At 45.2% G+C, this 24,125-nt stretch overlaps 1 protein-coding gene across 1 annotated transcript in view; it reads right to left on the bottom strand.

Moving 5' to 3' along the window:
• Nucleotides 1–24,125, bottom strand: part of LOC309556415 (fucolectin-like) — a gene marked incomplete at both ends in the record, with an annotated part of 1,212,026 nt that overhangs the window by 691,424 nt on the left and 496,477 nt on the right. The window lies entirely within an intron of this gene.

Raw genomic sequence — 24,125 nt, 5'->3', positions numbered from 1 at the left:
CCGCCGCCTGCGCAGGCGACGCCATGACCGGCGCCGAAACAGGCACCGCAGTAGCGGCAGCCACCGACCCCAGCCCAGCGGGGACCGCGCCAGCCGCCGCCGTGCGGGGGGCCGTCCCCTGCCCCCAAGCCGTGGTCGGCGATCCGCCACCCGAACCCCCCCTTCAAAACGCTGCACTAAAGAGCGCAGCCCCGCCAGCAAGCCCTCCAGGCCAACCCCCGAGCTCGATGCCGCAGGCCCTATGGCCACCTGCAGAGCGGAGGGGACCACCACCCCCCCTTCTGCCGACAGGTCGATGCTCCAGCCTCGGTGCGCCTAGGCCGCTTCCTGCTAGGCCCCGATCCACCGCCATCCAGTTCAGCCACTCCCGCCTCTGCCATCATCCTGGGCGTGCGCCGACTCAAGCCACCAGCCGCTCCAACCGACTGGCCGGTGCCCGCCAACGGCCGCCTCCCACGCCGAGCCGCCCCCACCAATCGGTCATCACCGGCCGGGGCGGCCGCAGATCCAGCCACGATCCGACGAGCGGGCGGGGCCGGAGAAGAGGAGCGGGCGGGACCCCGCCCGGACGAGCTCCGCCGCTGCAGGGGATTCCTCCCAGAAGCGCCACCGGCCCTGGCAGGAGAGCGCCGGGCCGGCGAGCCTGGAGGGTCCACGTGTGGGCTCCCGGATCGTCGCTCAGCTCGGGGGGGACACAGGAGGGCTGTAACGCTCCGGAGGCCGTGACCTCCAAGCGCGGGAACGTCCGTCCCCCTCCGCAGCAGGCTCCCCGTCCAGCAGTGAGGAGACCTGCGCCTGCAGCCAAGAGGAGCCCCGTGAGGCGGCAGCCTCCCTCAGCCGGCTAAACAGTGAGACCAAGTCCTCCATTAAAACACAAGCAGTGCAGCAGTAGGATTCCTCTTTCTTCTTGATGATCCTCACGGCTCTGCTTGTGATCTACAAGCCCACACCCAGTGTTACCATATCTGAGCCCCACCCCACCCTGCATAAACCAATCCCTACTCTTGCCCACCAGCTAACCCTTTCTTGCCCATGTCCCGTGTCCCCTATCAACCCCATCATGAGGCCCTGCGCCTATTTTTTTTTTTTTTTTGCTACGGGCCTATCTTTCTGAGTGTATTAGATAGGTCTTTTTGTATTAGATTGGGATGTGAAAACAGGGATCAATTGCAAGGATTACGCAGCATGTGTGGTTGAGCTTAAAAATGCTGAAAATGGCAAAGTGTGGGAGCATGCACTCTTGAGATGAAATGACAGAGAATTTGCAAACTGTTTAGACATGTGCATCTGAAGCCCAGAACTCTTTAATTGAACGCAAACAATATATATATATATATATATATATATATATATATATATATATATATATATATATACATACATACATACATACATACATACATACATAAAACTGGAGCTATATCTATATATAATCTTACTTGGGGGTTTGGTTAAGTTTTTATATTTTCTAAAGAGTTCTGTTGTTCACCAGCATATGGCCAACCCTTTGTACTTGTTATGATTTAGCAGTGCAGCTGAACCCCTGAACTTTATTGTGTTTCCCAAAACATTTGGATACAGTGCCTTGCGAAAGTATTCGGCCTCCCTTGAACTTTGCAACCTTTTGCCACATTTCAGGTTTCAAACATAAAGATATAAAACTGTAATTTTTTGTGAAGAATCAACAACAAGTGGGACACAATCATGAAGTGGAATGAAATTTATTGGATATTTCAAACTTTGTTAACAAATAAAAAACTGAAAAATTGCAAAATTATTCAGCCCCTTTACTTTCAGTGCAGCAAACTCTCTCCAGAAGTTCAGTGAGGATCTCCGAATGATCCAATGTTGACCTAAATGACTAATGATGATAAATAGAATCCACCTGCGTGTAATCAAGTCTCCATATAAATGTACCTGCACTGTGATAGTCTCAGAAGTCCGTTTAAAGCGCAGAGAGCATCATGAAGAACAAGGAACACACCAGGCAGGTCCGAGATACTGTTGTGGAGAAGTTTAAAGCCGGATTTGGATACAAAAAGATTTCCCAAGCTTTAAACATCCCAAGGAGCACTGTGCAAGCGATAATATTGAAATGGAAGGAGTATCAGACCACTGCAAATCTACGAAGACCTGGCCGTCCCTCTAAACTTTCAGCTCATACAAGGAGAAGACTGATCAGAGATGCAGCCAAGAGGCCCATGATCACTCTAGATGAACTGCAGAGATCTACAGCTGAGGTGGGAGACTCTGTCCATAGAACAACAATCAGTCGTATACTGCACAAATCTGGCCTTTATGGAAGAGTGGCAAGAAGAAAGCCATTTCTTAAAGATATCCATAAAAAGTGTCGTTTAACCACTTTACCGCTGAGTACCGTAGTACTACTGCGGCAAAGTGGCTCTTGTAGGTCTGACGACGTAGACCTACGTCACCAGACTCCTCCCCCTGTAGGCGGCGCTCCCGCTGTTTTCATTCACAGCGGGAGTCGGGCCAGGGGAGAAGCGGCGGCGATCGCCGCTGCTCTGCCCCGATCATCGGGGAATCCAGTTTGGAGATCCGCCCGCCTGTGTAAACAGAGCGGGCAGATCTCCTAAAGTGACAGGGAGTGACAGATCGGAGTGTTCAGCGTAGCTGAACATCCGATCTGTCCCTGGCTCACTCAGTCACCTCCCCCCCCACACGTTAGTAAGCATCAGGCATACATTAACCCCTCCCTCTCCAATAAAATTAACCCCTTCCCTGCCAGTGTCATTTTTACAGTAACAGTGCATATTTATAGCACTGATTACTGCAGTAATGTCACTGGTACCCCCAAAAGTGTCAAAAATGTCAGTCAAGGGTCCGATCTGTCCGCCGCAATGTCGCAGTCCCGCAAAAAAAATCGCAGATCGCCCCCATTACTCACCAAAACACCAAAAATGACATAAATCTTTCCCTTAGTTAGTAAACGCAATAACTTTTGTGAAAACCAATCAAAATACGCTTATTGTGATTTTTTTTACCAAACATGGGTAGCAGAAAACAAATTGGCCAAAAATTTAAAAAAAATTTGGTTTTTACATCTTTTTTGGGGGGAATTTCATATAAAAAAAAATGTTAAAAATATTGTTATTTTTTCAAAATAAACGCTCTTTTTTTGTTTATAGCGCAAAAAATAAAAATCGCACAGGTGATCAAACACCATCAAAATAAAGCTCTGTTTGTGGGGAAAAAAGGACGTAAATTTCGTTTTGGTACAGCGTCGCATTACCACGCAATTGTCAGTTAAATTCGCACAGCGCCGAATCGCAAAAAGTGGCCCAGACGTAAGACAGCAAAATGCTCTAGTGGTAAAGTGGTTAAAGTTTGCCACAAGCCACCTGGGAGACACCAAACATGTGGAAGAAGGTGCTCTGGTCAGATGAAACCAAAAGCGAACTTTTTGGCAACAATGTAAAACGTTACGCTTGGAGTAAAAGCAACACAGCTCATCACCCTGAACACACCATCCCCTCTGTCAAACATGGTGGTGGCAGCATCATGGTTTGGGCCTGCTTTTCTTCAGCAGGGACAGGGAAGATGGTTAAAATTGATGGGAAGATGGATGGAGCCAAATAAAGAACCATTCTGGAAGAAAACCTGAAGGAGTCTGCAAAAGACCTGAGACTGGGACGGAGATTTGTCTTCCAACAAGACAATGATCCAAAACATAAAGCAAAATTTACAATGGAATGGTTCACAAATAAACATATCCAGGTGTTAGAATGGCCAAGTCATAGTCCAGACCTGAATCCAATCGAGAATCTGTGGAAAGAACTGAAAACTGCTGTTCACAAACGCTCTCCATCCAACCACACTGAGCTCGAGCTGTTTTGCAAGGAGGAATGGGCAAAAAATTTCAGTCTCTCGATGTGCAAAACTGTTAGAGACATACCCCAAGCGACTTACAGCTGTAATCGCAGCAAAAGGTGGCGCTACAAAGTATTAACTTAAGGGGGCTGAATAATTTTGCACGCCCAATTTTTCAGTTTTTTATTTGTTAAAAAAGTTTGAAATATCCAATAAATTTCGTTCCACTTCATGATTGTATCCCACTTGTTGTTGATTCTTCACAAAAAATTACAGTTTTATATCTTTATGTTTGAAGCCTGAAATGTGGCAAAGGTCAAAAAGTTCAAGGCACTGTATATTTTATATATATATATATATATATATATATATATATATATATATATATAGAGAGAGAGAGAGAGAGAGAGAGAGAGAGATGTATATAGATATACATATATATATATATATTCAGTTTGTGGTTTAAATGAAGAGTTCGGGGATGCAAATGCATATGGCCAACCACAAACTCATACACATCACTCATACAATCCAAAATGTCCTGACTAACAAATAGCAAAGTGATTAGCGATTCTGCCTTGCAGCCCTGGCTTTGTGTGTTTGAATCCCCAAACTGCCTACAGCTCTCTCTGTGGGCAACAATTCGAGCTCCCCCCCCCCCCCCAAAAAAAAAAAAAAAAAACCAAATGTTTAAAGTAATAATTTTTAATTGTTTAGGCCATTTGCATTTGCATCCCAGAACTCTTCATGTAACCCCCCCCCAAAAAAATAAAAGATATCTATCTATCTATATATATTGTCAAAGTGTGCCAAACAATAAAGTTCTGGGGTTCAGCTACACTGCAAAATGTGAGAAAGTGCAAAAGGTTGGGCATATGCAGTTGAACCCCAGAACTTTGTAGTTAAAAATGTTAAATATAGATATATAGAGATCCATATAGATTTATATAGATACATATCTTATTTCCAACATACATATATCTATCGATTTGGGGGGGGGGGTGTTTACTATTGCTTGCTATATATTAATATTTGCACAATAAATATTTGTTAACCCCCTATAATAATACATTTTTTAAATATAGAAGCTATATATAGCATTGTTTCCAGTAAAAATGCTGGAGCGGGAAAACCCCAAAAATCAGGGAAAGATGACTGTGTTTCCTAATGGAGCAATTGCTAGGAGTATGAACTGTGTGCAGTGATAACATGCAACCTTTTCATTTTTGCCTGTTATTGCCGGTTTCCACGGGCGAAAACATTTGTCTACCGAATTCACTATATCGCCGGCTAGCGCTTTCCAAAACGATACATTTTAGGTCTAATGTGGCGCTGAGCATGCGCACATGTGCCGCCTCCCAGCCTTGGACCTCAGGAGCTATTTTTGTCATTCACACTTTTGAAGAAATCTCTTTTTAGATTTCACTTTTTGACACAGTTTAAAAGCCATTGATCTCCAAATGATATACCCCATCTTTCCCAAACAATTGGGATTTTTTTTCAGGCTAAAATCATGATTTGAAACCAAACAGTCGTGCTTTTAGCTGGACTGTTTTTAACTCCTGCCCTGACGTTATTTCATCTTAGTGAATTCCATAACATTTCCTCCAGAAAACCGCTCAAGTTCGCCAAGGCGCTAAAATGCTGGTGGTACAGTGATTTAGGCCCTAAGTGACACTTTTTGGAGACCAGTGACACCAATACAGTGATCAGTGCTAAAAAAAAAAAAACGCATTGTTACTGTATAAATGACACTGGCAGGGAAGGGGTTAACACTAGGGGTGATCAAGGGGTTAAGTGTGCTCCTAGGGAGTGCTTTCTAATTGTGTGGGGGATGGATGTGCTAGAGGAAAAGAGAGATCTGTGTTTTAGCTTCCCTGAAACACAAGATCTCACTCTTCCCCTGTGACAGATCAGACGTCTGCCCTGGTTACATAGGCAGACGGCCGTTCTGTCATTCTGTACGATCGCAGGCGGCCGGCGGCCACTGCGGCTGCCAGACCCACTGATTGGCTCCCTCTGTAATTAGATGTGCGCGCCCCTGAGAACCCCTGCACAAAATCACATACCTATACGTGACTTTGTGCAGCTGGGCCGCCCTGACGCAGTATATATGCGGTGGGCAGTCAGGAAGGGGTTAAAGCATTTAATAATTTGGGGTTGTTAATTCATTTTTTAAATCCTATGTTTATGTGCGCTTCACAAAGTGTCTTTCTTTTCCATTAATGGCAGTTCCTGATCAATAAGATAATATACTCAATGCACTTTATGGTTTTGAAACATTATATGATTATCAACTTTTACATTTTTTTTTTATTTTAATTTTAAATTAAAGTTTCACTATACAATATTCTTATTTCTCGAAAATCCTCCATATATATCCACTGAGTGACGTCCCTCTAATCTTACTTTGTTTTTCTGCCTCCTAGTAACGTCCTTGGGGAGATCCGGAGCCTCTGTTTTTCCTCCTCACTTCTATTTGTCTGGAGCAAGCAGTGCATGTAAGTCCATAGTCCATCTCAGGAGGGGACAAGAGAGGGGGGGGCTATGTTTATACATACAATGGGACCATGGAAAATGAATGTAGTCACCCTCTAACACAGGGGTCTCCAAATTGGGACCCGCGGGACGAATGTGGCCTTTGCTTGCCTTTATCCGGCCCTTGAGGCACTATTTCTTCCACTGACACCAAAGACGGGGTACTATTCCCCCCACTGACATCAGGGATGGGGAACTAATTCACCCACTGACACCAATTATGGGGTACAACATATTATGGTAACTGACTCTCTGTATTCTGATGTCTCCTCCAGAATGAAGACTCTGGTGGCTTTGGTTTTGCTGGTGTCGTTGGGTCTGGCTTGGTGCTGCAGCCCTCCAGCTGGAGGTAAGAATAATGTAAAGGTAAAAAAAAAGAAGGGAGTACTAGAAGAGGAGGACGGTCTAAGTATACCCTCAGCTAGTTGACCAAAAAAGCTCCTTCAGGTATTTTAAAGAAATATGTAATACCTAAAATCTAGACCAAATACAAAATGTTTATACAGAGTCTTTTCCAATATCTCATTCTTAGTAAAATACAGCCATGTGAAAACATAAAAACACCCCAATGGAAGTGGGTGACTTTTTAAATACAGTATATTTAACCACTTAAGCCCCGGAGGATTTGGCTGCTAAAGGACCAGGGGTTTTTTTGCGATTTTTTACTGCGTGACTTTAACGGACAATTGCGCGGTCGTGCGACACTGTACCTAAACGAATTTGACGTCCTTTTTTTCCCACAAACAGAGCTTTCTTTTGGTGGTATTTGATCACCTGTGCGATTTTTTGATCACGCGCTATAAACAAAAAAAGAGCGTAAATTTTGCAAAAATAACAATATTTTTCACATTTTTTTATATGAAATTCCCCCAAAAAAAAAGTAAAAATCAAAATTTTTTAACATTTTTCGGCCAATTTGTTTTATGCTACCTATGTTTGGTAAAAAAAATCGCAAAAAGCGTATTTTGATTGGTTTGCGCAAAAGTTATCGCGTTTACTAACAAAGAGAAAGATTTTTGTCATTTTTGGTGTTTTTTTTTTTAACGCGTAATGGCGGCGATCTGCGATTTTTTTTCGGTACTGCGACATTGCGGCGGACAGATCGGACCCTTGACTGACATTTTTGACAATTTTGGGGTTACCAGTGACATTACTGCAGTAATCAGTGCTATACATATGCACTGTTACTGCAAAAATGACACTGGCAGGGAAGGGGTTAACTTTATTGGACAGGGAGGGGTTAAGTGTGTCCTAGGGGCGTGCTTTCTACTGTGTAGGGACATTCCTATTGGTGTAAAAGCAAAGATCAACCGTTCTACATAGTAGAACGGACAGATCTTTACTTTTACACAGGGAGAACTGACAGGCAGCTTGTTTACACAAGCTGCTCTGTCTTTCTCCCTTCACAGGAGCGATCGCAGTGTGACTGGCGGACATCGTGTCAGTGACAGGCGAGTGACGTACCGATACGTCACTCTGCCTGGCCGGGGCTGACCACCGCAGTATATAGTCGTGCGGCGGTCGGCAACCGGTTAAACAGGCAGTCATTGGATCTTGATTCAAATAGTGCCTAGAGATAAAGGTGATACACTGAAAAACTGCTGCATAAAATTGAAAGGCTGTATTTGTTTTCTTAATCCATATTTTTCATCTGATAAAAATAAGTACACCCCTACATTTACCCATGCCTCAAATCCATGAAATAAAACTTGGGTGACCCAGACTGGGTGCCAATGATAAGAAGTTTACAGGTGGAACCCATCCAATTTATTTCTCAGATATCTCGGGTCTGGTGGTCACTTTGCTTTTGACATGTGTGGTGTCATTATGCCAAGATTAAGGCCATCAGAAAGTTGTGGATACCTATGAGTCTGGCAAGGCTTTAAAAAGGTTGCCAAATAATTTGAAATCAATCATTCCACTGTAAGGACAAAATCTATAAGTGCTAATTTGTCCAGGACTGGCCAGCCTGGCAATTTCAGCCCAAGAGCTCATGGTTTGATGCTAAAATTAGTCTCCAAGAACTCCAAAATATCTTTGTGGGATGTTCAGCTAACTTTCCCAACAGTGGGATTCATAATGCACACATCTATAATCAGAAAAGATTGCATCAACTCAGCCGGCATGTGTTAAGAAAAAGCCTTTGCTGGCCAAAAAGAACATCGGAGCAAGAATATAGTTTAGCATTGATAGAGGCAAAGACCAGGCCTTGTGGATCAATGTGCGGATGACGGATCAGTGCTACACAGGGCCGTCTCTACCGCAGGGCAAAAGGGCCAGCTGCCCAGGGCCCTGTCAACCTTTAGGGGCCCAAAGCAGAGCTGCCCCTTAAGAGACAAATCGGCGCTGACCGCTGTATTATAAATCTTCTGTTCCGAACTTCCGGTCCGCGGCACTGCGTCTAGACAGTCTCAGACTGTCAGTGACTTACTTTCTGTGCGAAGAAGCCGGCATCCGGCCGGACCTGGCATCAGCGCCGCGGCCGCGCACTGAGCATTGCTATCATGAAATGTAGCCTAGGACGGAGTGAGCAGAGAGGAGTGGGCGGGGCCTTGAGCTCAATGATGCCGTAGCCCCGCCCCTTGGTGTGTCATGTGACGGAGGGCCTCGGGGACGGGGTAGGAGACGGAGTAGACAGCAGGACTGCACAGTGGAGCCGACAGCAGAGTGCTCCTGTCCTGGCTGTCACGCAGGCCGCAGCTACAACAACTTACAGGCAGCCACTGATCAGTGATCACAGCGGAGCTGGCCAGGACCAGACCAGGTAGGTCTTTCTCCTCTTTAGGCTCCCCATAGGTAGTAGTGATATCCCAATAGCCCAATATCAACTGTGGTCAGGGCATCAGTTGCAGTTGCACAGATACAAAGTGGAGGGTGGGGGGGGTGCGGGGGTTAAACATGACAGCATTTAATACAGACTGTATTAAATGCTGTCATGTTTAACCCCCCCCCCCCCCCCATCCACTTTGTATCTGTGCAACTGCAACTGATGCCCTGATCACAATTGATACAGTTAGTTAGTAAATCCTGACCATTTCAGGCTGTGTCCAGAAGGATTTATTTATAAGGCCCCTTTCACACAGGCGGACCATTCAGATCCGCCTGTTTATTTTTTTGGCAGATCTGAACGGTCCCCCCATGCATCTCAATGGGGCATCTGATGTCAGCGGAGACATGTCCGCTGACATCCGATCCGTCAGATCTGGACGGATGGAAACTCTATTTTCCATCCGTCCAGCGGATCGGACCGGATGGGATCGGATGGGAACTGACCGACGGTCCGTTCCCATCCGATTCCCCCATAGAGATGCATGGGGAACTGACAGCTGTGTCTCCGCACACAGCGCGGAGAACAGCTGTCATCCTCCTGCTCAGCAGGGGATCAGCGGATCAATCCCCCGCTGAGATAAACGGAGTCTGTCCGACGGACTCCATGTGTGAAAGGGGCCTTAGAGAGCACGCTGCATGGCTCTGGGCCACCACCAGACCAGACACTGCTTGATGGGCCTACTTTAGGCCTGATTCACATGGATGCAGGTTGGGGGCCCACATTTTCAAAGATAATAATAAAAGTGAGCAGGATCGGCGCTAATTCATAAAAACTATGATGTGCAAATGAAATCAATTGTGGATGCAAAAAAAAGGGGTGATGTGTAATCACTACAATAGTGTCACACGGAAATATCACAAAGAAAATATCAAATAATATAATAAAATCGATCGTGCTTCTAACAAAATGAATGTCCAAATCAATCAAATAAGATGTATCACTGTGTGAAACAACATGCACTCCTATGTGCAAAAAAACTTTCACAAAAGAGTCCAAAATCAGGTGTGATGACTAAAGAAAGCGAAATCCAAAACTTGATGCTCTACAGTGTGCAGTGGCCGCTTACCTCAAACACACAAGGAAAACGCATGTGTGTGATCCATTATACAGGTAGTGTATTCCAGAAACGCTAGTAAGGCAGCCCTCCTCGGATGGATGGATGGCGGGATCTCTGTAGTCACTGATCGATGATGGATCCTCCGCTACAGCCTCCTATATCATAGGCACATAGGGTGCATGTTGTTTCACACAGTGATTCATCTTATTTGATTGATTTGGACATTCGTTTTGCAGTACCATTGTATTTATGTAATTATGGTTTTATTTATATTGTCATTGTGATATTGGCACTGTCGGATTACATTGCACACCAGCATATTTTGATTCATCACTGTTAGAAGCACGATCGATTTTATTATATTCTTTGATATTTTCTGAAATTGCATGGGCGGGGGGGCCCCAAGAAAATGTTTGCCCAGGGTCCAATCCATATTAAAGACGGCCCTGGTGCTACATTGGGTTGTTTGGTCATAGTGTAGCACAGACCCGATACTGGTCCTTCTGTTTGGTCCCAGGTTCCATTCCCTGATAGGCATATAGCAGCCAAGCACACCACATTTTCACAGTCACTCGAGTCAAAGATCAGGCCCTGAATGTCTTTTTTGTGGTTTAAGAACTGGGATATGTTGAGGTTGAGCCTTGGGATACTCGCAAAACTTCTAACAAACAGAGGACACTAAATCTGCTCTGCTGAATGTGAAAGGCAACTAGATTTCAAGCAGTAAGTCCTTGTTCACACTTATGCGATGAGGGAAGGCTGCGAATCCGCAGCCTGTTCCCGCATCGCAAACACACCCCCAGCAGTTCACACTGCCATATGCGATACGCTGGGGGTGCCAATGTAATCTTAACGATACCCCCAGTTTGATTGCATATCGCAGTGCGATCTTGCAGTTCGCACAGGATCGGATCGCACAAGTGTGAACCGCTGTGCGATCCGATCCTGATGCGGCTGCCAAAAAGGGTCATGTGCGTGTTTGCTGCGGGTGCGGTGCGAATTTAGCCATACAAAGTGTATGGCTAAACTCGCACCGCACAGCCGATCGCATGTAATGAAGGAGCAGTGTGCTCCGACATTACATGCGATCGCCGCAGCCGCAGTAATGTGAACCGAGGCTAAGAGTCCTGCTGTAAGTTCTCCTGAGGTAGTGCAAAAAAAATCTCTAGAATTCACACAGCAGGTATTCTCTAGGTACTGAACACCGTTTTGCCACCTGCTGCATACGTCAGTTTCTGTACTTGTTGCTTGTACCCTGCATTCCTCAGATGGGCTTTTTGTGAGTTTCAGTGTTCCCCTAGCCCAAGCAGAAGCCGGGACCCCAAAAAGAAAGTCCTCAGTGTAGAAGGTAGCCTCCCAAGGATGCCACAGCCCTCAGGCTGGGTCTTACTCCCAAGAAGCAAGAGGTAGCTGTTCCAGGCCTCTGCCTATTTATACCTCTATCAGCCCCCTGCTGGTCACTCACTCCCCTGACCAGGGATTGGCTGCAGAGGCATGAATATGCAGGCCAGGGTCAAAGCTCTTCCACCCACTATATCCTAGAATTCAGTGAGGTGCAGGGGAAGGCAGCTGTGCCCACACCAGCAGAACTGCGAATAGACACTAGCAAGTGATCACTGCTTTCCCTGATTACAGGGAGGCCAAAAAATACATTTACCTGACACCTGTTACCTGCTCAGGGGCGCTATTGCTGCCTGTATCCCTGTATGGGAGAGTCACCCTCTATATTTGAAATGTTCACCATGAAAGTGGAGAGGACAATCCGGGACACTTATTATGGTGACCAGGGTGGGCCCAAAGGATCCCCCTAAATTACAGGGATTTCCTCTCACTTCCTGTTTGGCTATGGGACAGGAAGTGAAGGTAAATCTCTCCAATTGAAAAGTTCTATTTTAATGAGTATTTCCCAAGTCATCTTCCAGGACAGCTTACATGAGAGAGAGAGGTTCCTCCCACAAGGAAACACATGATCCACTTTTTCTTTACCACCTTCCTGCCCGCCCCCAGGGGGCGCAAAGCACAGTGTTCGGTAATGTGGGCTGTCATTTCTTTTTATTAAAGAAAAACTGGCCCAAAATAAGAAAAACATTTTTTTAAATATATTAGCTGTTTATTTTTATGCCACTTCTACCATGACCCACCACCTGCAAAGTAAATTCTTCTACTCCTGACAATTGCGGAGATATCTCATATGTGTGTGTGATTGCTTCCTGGTACCTGTAGTGGGGCCAAGAAACAGCAGTGCGTCATTTTTTTTGTTGGCCTACCTAAATACACCGACACTAACATTCACACCGCAAAATATAAAACCTTTCTTTTTTTCTTACCCAAAACACACTGACCCTAATACTGCCACTTACACCGATACACTGACCCTAACTGACACCCTGACTCTAACTGACACTTAATGATATTTGCACTGACATTAACTAAGCACAGAAGGAGTTTTTAATTTTTGTTTTTACAACCACTTTAACCATTTCCCTCCCACGCTATAGCTGAAAGACAGCTACAGCGAGGGCCTACTTTGCCAGGACGGCCTCCATGGACCCAGCTGATCACAGATCGGGGTAAAGGGCCAATCACATTGTGTCCAATGACAGCTGATCACGATGTTAACACAAGTCATCGCCATTCCTCTCCTCACGCTGACAGCATGAGGAGAGGAAAGCAGATAACCGACTTGTGTTAAAGGGACATCAGTGTCCTGATTATCAGTGCAATCCCAACAGTGCCCACTAGTGCTGCCAATCAGTGTCCACTAGTGCTGCCAATCAGTGTCCACTAGTGCTGCCAATCAGTGTCCACTAGTGCTGCCAATCAGTGCCCACTAGTGCTGCCAATCAGTGTCCACTAGTGCTGCCAATCAGTGCCCATTAGTGCTGCCAATCAGTACCCATTAGTGCCTCTTTACCAGTGTCACCTGATATCTATTAGTGCCCATCAGTGCCACCTATTAGTGCAGCCTATTAGTGCCCATCAGTGCAGCCTCATCAGCGCACATCAAGGAAGGAGCAAGACTACCTGTTTGAAAAACTTTATAACAAACTATGAAAAACTTTTCATGTTATATTTACCTCTTCTGTGCAGTTGGTTTTGCACAGAGTAGCCTGGATGCCCCTCTTCTCGGGTACCTCTTCGGCTCTCCTGGCCCCTCCCTCCCTTTGAGTGCCCCCACAGAAAGCAGCTTGCTATGGGGGCACCCGAGCATGTCACAGTTCCATGTATCCAATCAGACACGGAGCTTCTGTTTAGCCCCGCCTCTTTTCTTTACTCATTGTCTAACTGACTTTTTATTGACAGCAGCGGGAGCCGATGGCGTCACTGCTGTGTCTTAGCCAATCAGGAGGGGAGTCCAAGATGGCTGAGACAGTCATGGGCATTGTTGGATCAAGAGGGGCCTCAGGTAAGTATTAGGGGGGCAGAGGGGGGCTGCTACACACAGAAGTTTTTTTTTTATCTTAATGCATAGAATGCATTAAGATAAAAAAAACCTTCTAACTTTACAACCCCTTTAAATCACCTCCATATAAAGCTCTCTTTGTATGAAAATCTTTATAAAAATGTCATATGGGTACAGTCTTACATGATGGTGCAATTGTCATTTAAAGGGCAACAGCACTGAAAGCTGAAAATTGGCCTGGGCAGGAAGGGGTTAAAAGTGCCGGTAGGCAAATGGTTAAGGAATTAAAAATACAGCATTATGGCCATTAGATGGAACGTAGGAGTTTGAACATAGCAGGTAATTATATTATACAGAATACGGCAAGTTTTGTTGGCGCTGTGCAGATGTTGGTCACATTCATACAACAAACTTTTCATTTATAGACCCTGAAAATGTATAATTATTGAGTGTTCTGTTTTTATTTCTTCAGCCACTAATATCGCCAGAAGTGGGGAAGCCTCGCAGAGTTCTACTTCACTGCCCGATGGGGGCTATCCGTCCAGGGCCATTGATGGTGTGAAGGATACAAACTGGTTTCATGGCACCTGTACCCACACAAATGCGGACCTGTCACCTTGGTGGCAGGTAGACCTGAAACAGGAATACAAAGTGAATACCATTGTGGTCTTTTCCCGCTCGGATACTGTTCCGGAACGGATAATGTGTGCTGAGGTCCGAGTTGGAAATTCTCCAGACAATAACAATACAGTGTAAGTACTATAGGACCAGGTCACTGTAAGGGTCCATGTTGATGGTCATTGGGCTTATGTCAATGGCATCAGTGTGGGATGCTTCTAACTTTATTATAAATTCATTAATAGGTGCATTTGACCTCCAGTTGACCTTCTGCTGACCTGCTTTAACTTATCTGATCCTCTGCTTCCCCATGCTCTGGTGGTGGACTGTCCCTCAGTATCTTCACTTCCAATGCAGTACAGGACTATAAATTCTCTATTGGTCTTAATGATGTAAGGGCCTTGGACCCCTGGAGCTTGGGGGAGGAGATGCTGCTGGGACCAGTCTAGCAGCATGGAGGAGTGGAGGATTGGGTAAGTGGATTCTCTTTTCTATGTCCCCTAAGTAAGCAATTGACCCTTTATTGCAATTGCAGCCCCAATGCAAAGGATCACTTTTAGATTTCCTGGAGTTGGGCTTATTTTATAGTTTTTTTTGGGCCCTTTAAAGGAAGTGAGACTGGGGGCCCACCTTCAAGTAGCATGCCCTGTGGTGAATAGTCAGTTTGACTCAATGTGAGGGACATATATAAATAGGTATGGAGTAACAAATATACTAAGTCAGTTTTCCCAAAACCACTCCCTTAAGCCCCAATTCACATTGCCGCGGCTTCAAAGTCACGCAAATTCCACGCAACTTTGAAACCGAATGCCAGCGCAACTTCAGCACAACTTCCATGTGACATCTTTAAAAGAAGTCAATGCAAGGTGTACTGAAGTCAGACCAAAAGTAGTGCAGGAACCTTTTTCTAAGTCAGAGTGACTCAAGTCACACCGATTAGAACGGTTCCATTGCACTAAATTGGTGCTCCAAGGTCGGAGCGATTGTCTCATCAGGGTGAACCTGGCGTTATTTCTACTATCTAGTTATTGTAGATGCTTGTACTTTGTTCAAAGGGTGACTTCACTTTTGTGGAAAAAATTTAACAAATACAAAATAATATACCATATATACAATTGTTACACAAGCTATGTTGTAATTTAATGTTATCAGAAGTTGCCTTTCCTTTCCAATCTGCAGCCACTTTAACTTTTTGTGACATTCAATAAATCAGGAGGCAGAGAAACAGCAGAGCAAGGATCTTCCCAGTGAAGAGCAGTGCACAGGGGCGTTTCAGCAGAAAGGCTAGGTTTAGACATGCAGCTAAATTGTTGTGCTTCTGAAAAGGGATCTGTGTTAGGTATTTTAACCCTGTAAATGCAGCACCAACACGCCACAACCAAATGCATTGCACACAGTTGGACGGTGTTTGTGTCACATTCCCGTTTGCTTGAACGGGTCATATTAGGTGATGCTACTGCCCTGTGAGCGTGATTGGGGGAATATTTTTGCCATGGGAGCCAGGGGAGGGACTGGGCCAGGAGGCAGGGGGGCAATTGCATCCGGGATGCTCTTATGCCCCGTAAAAAGGCTGCACCACTCCTGCCACAGACATCCCCAAAGGATTCCTGGAAAAGAGAAGTAAAAAGTTCCACCGCTGACCTACTGAATGCGGGATGAAGACAAGGACAGAGCGCAGGCCTCCTCCCCCAGGCATGGATGGTGTAAACTGTGTCTGAGCAGAGGCCAGTTCCATGCCCCTCTGGAGACTCTCCCCCGGTCAGCCCCAACCGAGCTGTCCCAGCTCCCCCCCCCAACCGCCCCCTGCTGGCCAGGTCGGGAACCTGGATTTAGCCACTGAAGAGAGAGTACCTGGAGCGGAGCTTCAACCTGATATGGGGGTCAGGAGGAGAATGGTAAGAGGGGGGAATGGGAGGGGGGCCGAATTCCTGCACCATGGGTCTCTGGTTTGTAATTGCCCCCTGGGCCAAAAGTTGCCAGTCAGTCCCTGGTGGGAGCGAAGTAATGCATCGTGATCACGGCATGTGAACACCGTAGTCTGCTTCCTTTGCAGCTTCATGGGGGGGTTGGGGGCCAATAAAAACAAAGCTCATGTATGTGTTTGTATTCTCCCCAACTGTAAACCTACATGAGTGATAATATTTCTGGGCATTTTTCTTTTTCACAGAAAGATGAACATTCAATATAAAAATGCTGAATGAACCCTCTGCACTGCTGGACTCTTTGAAGGCAAACTGCAATTTAAAAAAAAAAAAAAAAAAAAATTACAGTAGTTTACACATATTGCAATATATGTTTAACCACTTTCGGACTGCCGCCGTGTATTATAGCTGCCATAACCGCCCGTCCCCGTTAGCTTGCATGCAGAAGGGAACGCATACGCAAGACGCACCCACATATGTTGTAAACGGTGTTCAAACCACACCTGCGAGGTATCACCGCGATCGTTAGAGCAAGAACAATAATGTCACCCTAGACCTCCTCTGTAACTCTAAACTGGTAACCTGTAGAAATGTTTTAAATGTTGCCTATGGGGATTTTTAAGTACCAATGTTTGTCGCAATTCCACAAGCGTGCACAATTATAAAGCATGACATGTTGGGTATCTATTTACTCGACGTAACATTATCTTTCACATTATAGAAAAAAAATGGGCTAACTTTACTGTTTTCTTATTTTTTCATTTAAAAAAGTGAATTTTTTCTAAAAATTGCGGTTGAAAGACCGCTGCACAAATACAGTGTGGGAGTTCTAAGTAATTTTATAGCAAAAAAAAACTGATTTTAACTTGTAAATAACAAGTGTCAGAAAAAGTGGTTAAAGGGCCTATTTTATTTTGAAGTACGACATGTTGGGTATCAATTTACTCAGCGTAACATTATATTTCACATTATTGAAAAAAAAAAAAGCTAACTTTACCGTTTTCTTATTTTTTTTTTATTTAAAAAAATGTATTTTTTCCAAAGAAAATTGAATTCGTAGGACCGCTGCACAAATACGGTCTGACATGGGGGGCCGGATTTAAAGAAACTGCAGCTTCAAACATCTATGACGTGTTTCAGTTTCGCCACGTTCAAATCAATTAACTGGCGCTGCGGCGAATTGGCTAGTGAAACAGCAATAATGAATTCCGCCGTCAGCGGTATTCACTTACGATCGCGGCTTCGCCAATTCGCAAACTTATGTCTTCGTGCTTATAGCAGTTTCACATAGCGATGTGGGCTAGTGGATTAGTGCACACATCACGTCTGTAATTCATCTCCCTCTGCTGTAGGTTCGAGGCTTACCATCTCCACCTAACTTTTTTATTTTCTTTTTTTGTTTATATTGCTAAAATGTAACGGATTACATCATATATATTGCTAAATAATGTTACACTCAGAAGCGCTTGCAAGCTTACAGCATTTTAAGTGGTTTTATGATCTTGTCTGTGTGTCGAATCGATCTTATGATTGAAAGTACCAAAGGCAAGTGACCAAACCCCTACCCTACTTCAGGGCAAGATGAAACCTCACAATTTTACCATGGTCTTCTTCCCAGATTCCATACAATGTTTAGTTCTTTAGCTATATGTGCTTTTTAGCCTTAACACACTCCTTTTTTTCCACCATACAGCTTTATTCTGCACAATAGCTAAGTGCTTTGCAACTTCACTGCAGTTAACAACGTCATGGGTTCAAATCACATCACTACACTTGGGATCTCTTTTCACTCTCATTTTTTTAACAGTTTTTTTAAACTATCTTGAATTTGGGGGGGGGGGGGGGTGTCCTACCCAAATTTCAAGCACATCAATGGAAACAACACAATTTTGATTTTATGAGTGTGGTCCTAGTTTTCTCGAGATGCAATTCTTTACATATTTACCATGGTTCTTACAATTTCTTGACCAAAAAACATAGGTGTCTGATATTGGACTCTCTCCATATTTCAACAACACAGACCCTCATAGTCCAACACTACATTTGCCTCACACCTCAACACAGAACTGTCACATCCCTACTCTACATTACAACCCCTCACATCACCAGTACAAGCAGCATGCAAAGTGCAAAACTCCGGCCTTGGCAGCTTAATGGGCCATACACTAACAATTTGTCTAGACTTTTTCCTGTAGACTTAACAAAACCATATAATATAAGGTCAAACCTCAACACTTTCAATTTGGATGCAATCAGGCAGGCCCTTGCACTACATAGAAAATGTCAATCTGAAGGATAAAGTCTTCTCTAAATCTTACAGTGTGGATGGCCCTTTTGTCTGTAGGCACCCACACAAAACAAAAAAACACATGTTCAATTCTAAAGTCTTTATTTATTTGAGAATGACAGCATAAGGAGGGATGCAGCAAAATAATATTGTCACTCTCCAGTCCGTGTGCCTTTACAGCGCCAGACCACGATCTTTGCTCCATGGCTACGGGATTCTGATGTCTTCCACAACTTCATGCAGAGTTCAGAATCCATTCTGCACCTCTACCAGCTCATAGGGGACAGGCATGGCAAGGTTGCTGGTCAGCTTCCAAGCCACTTTCGAAGTTCCAGGGTGTTCATGTTGGTCATCGATGCTGCTTTTGGCCATGTGCCTTACCAAATATCCACTGACCACAAAAGAAGATGAGTGGAGTCCATCAAGGTGGGTTTCTACCACCTACACCCGCAAGCAGTACCACTCCTGGAAAAATAAAACAAAGGATAAGACATGTCATTATGAAAATCACATCTTAATGCCTGTTTGCTTCATTCTGAACTTCATTTAATTTCGACATCACGAGTGAAATAACACATTTTATGCCAAATTACACAAACCAGAAATCATTAATGTAAACATTTGAATACACACCTGTGACGCCAGACAGCCCATCACCACAGGCTTCTCATGGTACATGCCATGATTCCAAGATGTTCACGTTCTGGAAAATTACAACACCATAAGATACCAAGCAGCCGTTCATGTTATCAATAACTACACAGGTGGCATAGACACAAATAAACACCTGCCAGCTCTTCTCAGCCCTTTACACTATTCACAATACCAACATGTTTATGGTTAGAGGTGCATGTTTTTGCTCAAGTAACACAATTTTACCAATGTTGACTACACTTTATCTACAATGGCAAGTATCATTGGCAGATGATAATGACCCTCTGTCTCCCTGTGAGTGGCACCTCTGCTAACTAGCTAATTAATACACATGCCCTATCTTGACCGGTTACAGTACTTACATGTAAAGTGGCTAGCAACCAGGGTATTCCGGGTGGCAAAACCTGCAGCGGTGCTCCGCCGCCTGGGGGCCGCCGGCTGACGGACCTCTGGCTCCCTCTCCTCCGTCAGCTCCCAAGATTCATCCCGGGCAATGCACATGTTGTGCAACACGCAGCACGCCAGGATGATCTTGGAAGCCTTTGTAGGAGAGTACAGGAGTTCACCCCCAGGCCGGGCCAAGCAGAGAAACCGGGATTTGAGAAGACCTATGGTCAACTCGATGATACTCCGGCTTCTCCGCAAGGCCCTGTTGTAATTCATTTCTGCTCGGCCCTGGGGGTACCTGATTGGAACCATCAGCCACGTCAGCTGCGGGTAACCAGCATCCCCTGAAAAATAAGAAAAATGTACATTAGTTCTTCATATCATGTGACTTTAGATGACTCCTCAAAATGGGAGACAATTAGGCATTTTACTAAACAACCTGCTCGTCTGTTTGCAAAAACTCATATGAAACATCTCAACTCTGTCTAACTGCCTAAATCACTAATACAAATGGGAAAAAGGACACACAAAGTGGTGTGTTTCTCTTGCAAGTTCCAACTTGGCCCCTATTTTGTTCCTATTACATTAGCCTAGGTATTACTTCTGGAATATATCTGCAACTAGAGTGAGGAAACCAATATTGACTCACTTATGCAAAGTACTTTGGGGATATGGCAATACCATTGGAATCATTTCTAGGTTTTCTTTGGGTGGCTAGAGGACACCATTTACACATTGGTTAACCACCTTCATTGGACTCAAAGACAACTTTGCAAATCTTTCTTTTGTGAGCTGCTAAGCTGATGATCTGGTTGTGTGTGAACAGCCTGCCAACTCCTAACACATCCATTTTAGGTAGGCTTTGCTTAAATCAGGGTGTACACCGATGTAGCTTATTCCTATGTCTATGTAATCTTACAGTTTATGTTGTTAAGACAAAATACTTTACCAATAAGCCACCCTTGGGGCATTTGGCCACTTTCAAACGCCTCGTACAGAGTACTTGTTCTTAACATACTGGAATCATGGCACGACCCTGGGTGACCAGTGTTGACACTCATGATGCGCTGTTTGGCGTCACAAACTAATTGGACGTTTACGGAGTGGTACTGCTTGCGGTTCCGGTACTCACTTTCGTGGCTCCTTGGTGGCCTAATGGCTATGTGGGTGCCATCGATTGCCCCTAGTATTTGCGGCATGTGTGCCCGCAGGTAGAAACCCAACTTGACTTCATTCCACTCATTTTCATTCTGTGGCCAGTGGATAAAATTGGGCACTATATCGACTAGGGCATTAATGACCAACATGAACACCCTTGAAACTGTGGGCTGGCTAATGCCCATGATACTTCCCGAAGTGGCTTGGAAGCTGCCACGCCCTAAAATATACAAAGTGGCCAGCAATCTGGCCATGCCGGGCACCGCATGGCCGCGCTGTGTGTCCGGGTCAATTTTGTCTGCTATGAGCTGGTAGAGGTGGAGAATAGTTCCTCGCTCGAGCCGGAATTTCCTCCTGACATCAGAATCCTGCAGCTTGTCCAAATAGATCCTTGGAGCAAAAATGCGTGGCTGGCGAGGTAAGGGCACACGGACTGGAGGTGCTGCTGGAGGTGGTGCTGCTGGAGGTGCTGCTGCTGCTGCAGCTTCCCCACCTTCTGCTGCCTCCTGTGCTAGGGCCTCCTCAAACAAGGCACCGATGAATGCCAACATTGCACCATCTAATGCGTCTGGGATATCGTCCTCCATTTTGAACGCGCAAATTCGCGAATGCGCAGATATATATAGAAACGGCCGCTAATTATCACACCTGTGAGCCAGCTATAAAAGGAGCACATGGCCAATATGGCTGCTGGATGTTATAGATCGATGTTTCTTATGTGCTAGCAAGACCCTGTGAACCACAACCTACATTATCTGGAGGTAAGACAATTGTATCTCTCTCTCCCAAAAAAAAGGAAGGAGAGAATTTGTACTTATCTTGGGTGTGCTTAAGTTGTCTATGGTGAATCCCCTCCAACCCACAATAGCTTGGGAACCCCTCAAGTGTCTTTTAATCATTGGCAGTTGGCCCCATGTGCATGTGGTTTGGACATGTGTTTTCTCATGTTTGTTAAAAGTGTGCAGTCTAGATTTGGCATCTAAACCTGCCCCCTTACCTTCCCAGCTTCCAAAGACACCATTTTTGCTTTCCTGATAACTGTAATTTATTATGTGCACGTATGTAGGTCATGCGATTTCTCATGTATGTTTAATGTTTGCAGCCTCCTTTTGCCTATAAAGGATTACACCACCCCCCCCCCTCCACCAAGTCTGTTTGTGCCATTAGGTAAGTGTTTGGAGGGCCTCGTGTGATTTGTACCCATATGCGTTTTCTTATGTTTTTTTTTTCCATTTCTTTGCAGCCTCTTCTGCTTTTTTTGCCACCACCACCACCACCACCCCCCCTCCACCAAGTCTGTTTGTGCCATTAGGTAAGTGTTTGGAGGGCCTCGTGTGATTTGTACCCATATGCGTTTTCTTATGTGTTTTTTTTTCCATTTCTTTGCAGCCTCTTCTGCTCTTTGCCCACTACCACCACCACCACCACCACCATTACCACCGTGTTTGTGCCATTAGGTAAGTGTTTGGAGGGCCTCGTGTGATTTGTACCCATATGCGTTTTCTTATGTGTTTTTTTTCCATTTCTTTGCAGCCTCTTCTGCTCTTTGCCCACTACCACCACCACCACCACCAAGTCTGTTTGTGCCATTAGGTAAGTGTGTTCTGTAACTGTTCACTAATTATACTGTATATGAAAAGCAATCTGCAAATCATGTTTTTTTCTGTTTTATCTTTTATTTATCTTTATCTGTCATTTCAGATTTAGGAGTTTGGGGCTCTTTGCTGCTGCTGGACAGCCAGATTCTCTGCCCACCTCGTGCTCCCATGGCCCCACCCACTGGAAGGCTGAGGAGAAGGGGCAGGGTGGCCAGGGTGGCCAGGGGGGGCAGGGTGGCCAGGGGGGGCAGGGTGGGCAGATCGTCTGGCTCTGGTGTGAGGGAGGCTCCAGCTGTATCCATGAGGGTGTCCACCATCCCCATCCCGGAGGAGGAAGCCGGGGGAGGTGGTAACACACCAAGTGGACAAGCTGGCTCTTCTGACAGTAGTCCTGGAGAGGGTCCGTCCACCAGAGTCAGCTTGTCCACATTATCCCGGCTTCCCCGTTTCACCCACAATCAGTGCTGTGCCCTGGTCCACGCCTATATGGCCAGATATCAGGCGATACATGGGACCAGGGCCGCGGCTTACTCAGTAACAGAGAAGAACAGATTGTGGGATGAAATCCGGGATGCTGTAAATGCACTGGGTGAAGCACCTCGCCACCGTGACAGTGTGCGGAAGAAGGTCAACGACATCTGTGGGTCCGTTCGGAAGAAGCTAATTGCATGGGCTGCGGAGGGTCTTTATGACCGACAAGGTCGGCTGGATGAACGTGCATGAAGTTCTCTCTGGGATTATCAATTACCTTTCTTGAAGATCATAGGACCCGATACCATCTTTCCCAGAGAGGACTTAGATTCGGATGCTTTGCACCGAGGTAGGATATTATCTTGGATGTCAATTGTGTGAGTTGTTTTGAAAAGATTAACTACTATCCTATGTGTGACATGAATAGAATTTGATACTTGCCCTTCCAATTGTCCTTTTTTTGTTTTCCCCAACCTGCAATTTGTTCATCTGTAGCACGGATCTCAGCCCCTCCACAGCCCATGAAGCTTGGCGAACCAGACGGACTCACAGGTGTTGACATCAGTGCTGACCCTCCTCCTGGTAGGTCCAATATCATACTGTGCCAAACAATGTAGATTTTTTTTTTTTTTTGCCAAGATAGCTCATATTGCTATGTCCTTTACAGAAGATCTGCAGCAGGGAACACACCCAGTGCAGCAAGGCCTGGAGGAAGGTGTTGGTATGTCTAGCCAAATAATGTTTTTTGGAATCTTATTAACCCCATTAACACACATGTTTTTTCTTATGAAAGAGTGTTGCCTTTTAGATGTTTACCCTGCAAAACACAGTTGACAGCATTAATGGGTGCCGTCATTAGTAGGCAGACCAAGCCTTCTTAACCTTTGGGAGGGTTTAGCAAGTGTCCTATGAGCCCAGGAAAGCACTTTTGAATGTTTGGCCTCAATGCTTCATTCCTGAAGCTAGGAGGGCAATCTGGCCATAATCATTACTGCCTAAGGTTATGTACTAAACATGTTTTTTTTATAACATCAGGCCCCTCTTGACGTAGCAGCTGGAGTTGGATCAGGAGCTGGCGACGATTCTGCATCCAGTGCTGTGGTATGTGATATAAGGGAACAAGGTGCACATGTAACATTTCAATGGTAGTAATGATTTTGGGCTAGATGTGGCTTACATTGTGTGTGTTAAATTAGTGCTATGACATTCTGACGATGCACCAGCTCAACAAGAGTTCTATCTTGAACATCAGGGAATTATGTTATAATTTGGAGTGGCACTAATGTTCCAAAAACATCCAGGATCTTTAAAGTCCGGCCAGTCTTTGATTTTCCAGGTCCAAATTCATGGGTATCGTTTGGTTGGGTTGTC

The sequence above is a fragment of the Pelophylax lessonae genome (assembly GCF_965119305.1).
Source record: "Pelophylax lessonae genome assembly, chromosome: 5".
Lineage (NCBI taxonomy): Eukaryota > Metazoa > Chordata > Amphibia > Anura > Ranidae > Pelophylax > Pelophylax lessonae.
Note: the sequence above shows the minus strand (reverse complement) of the source record. Positions and strands in the feature narration are given on the sequence as shown.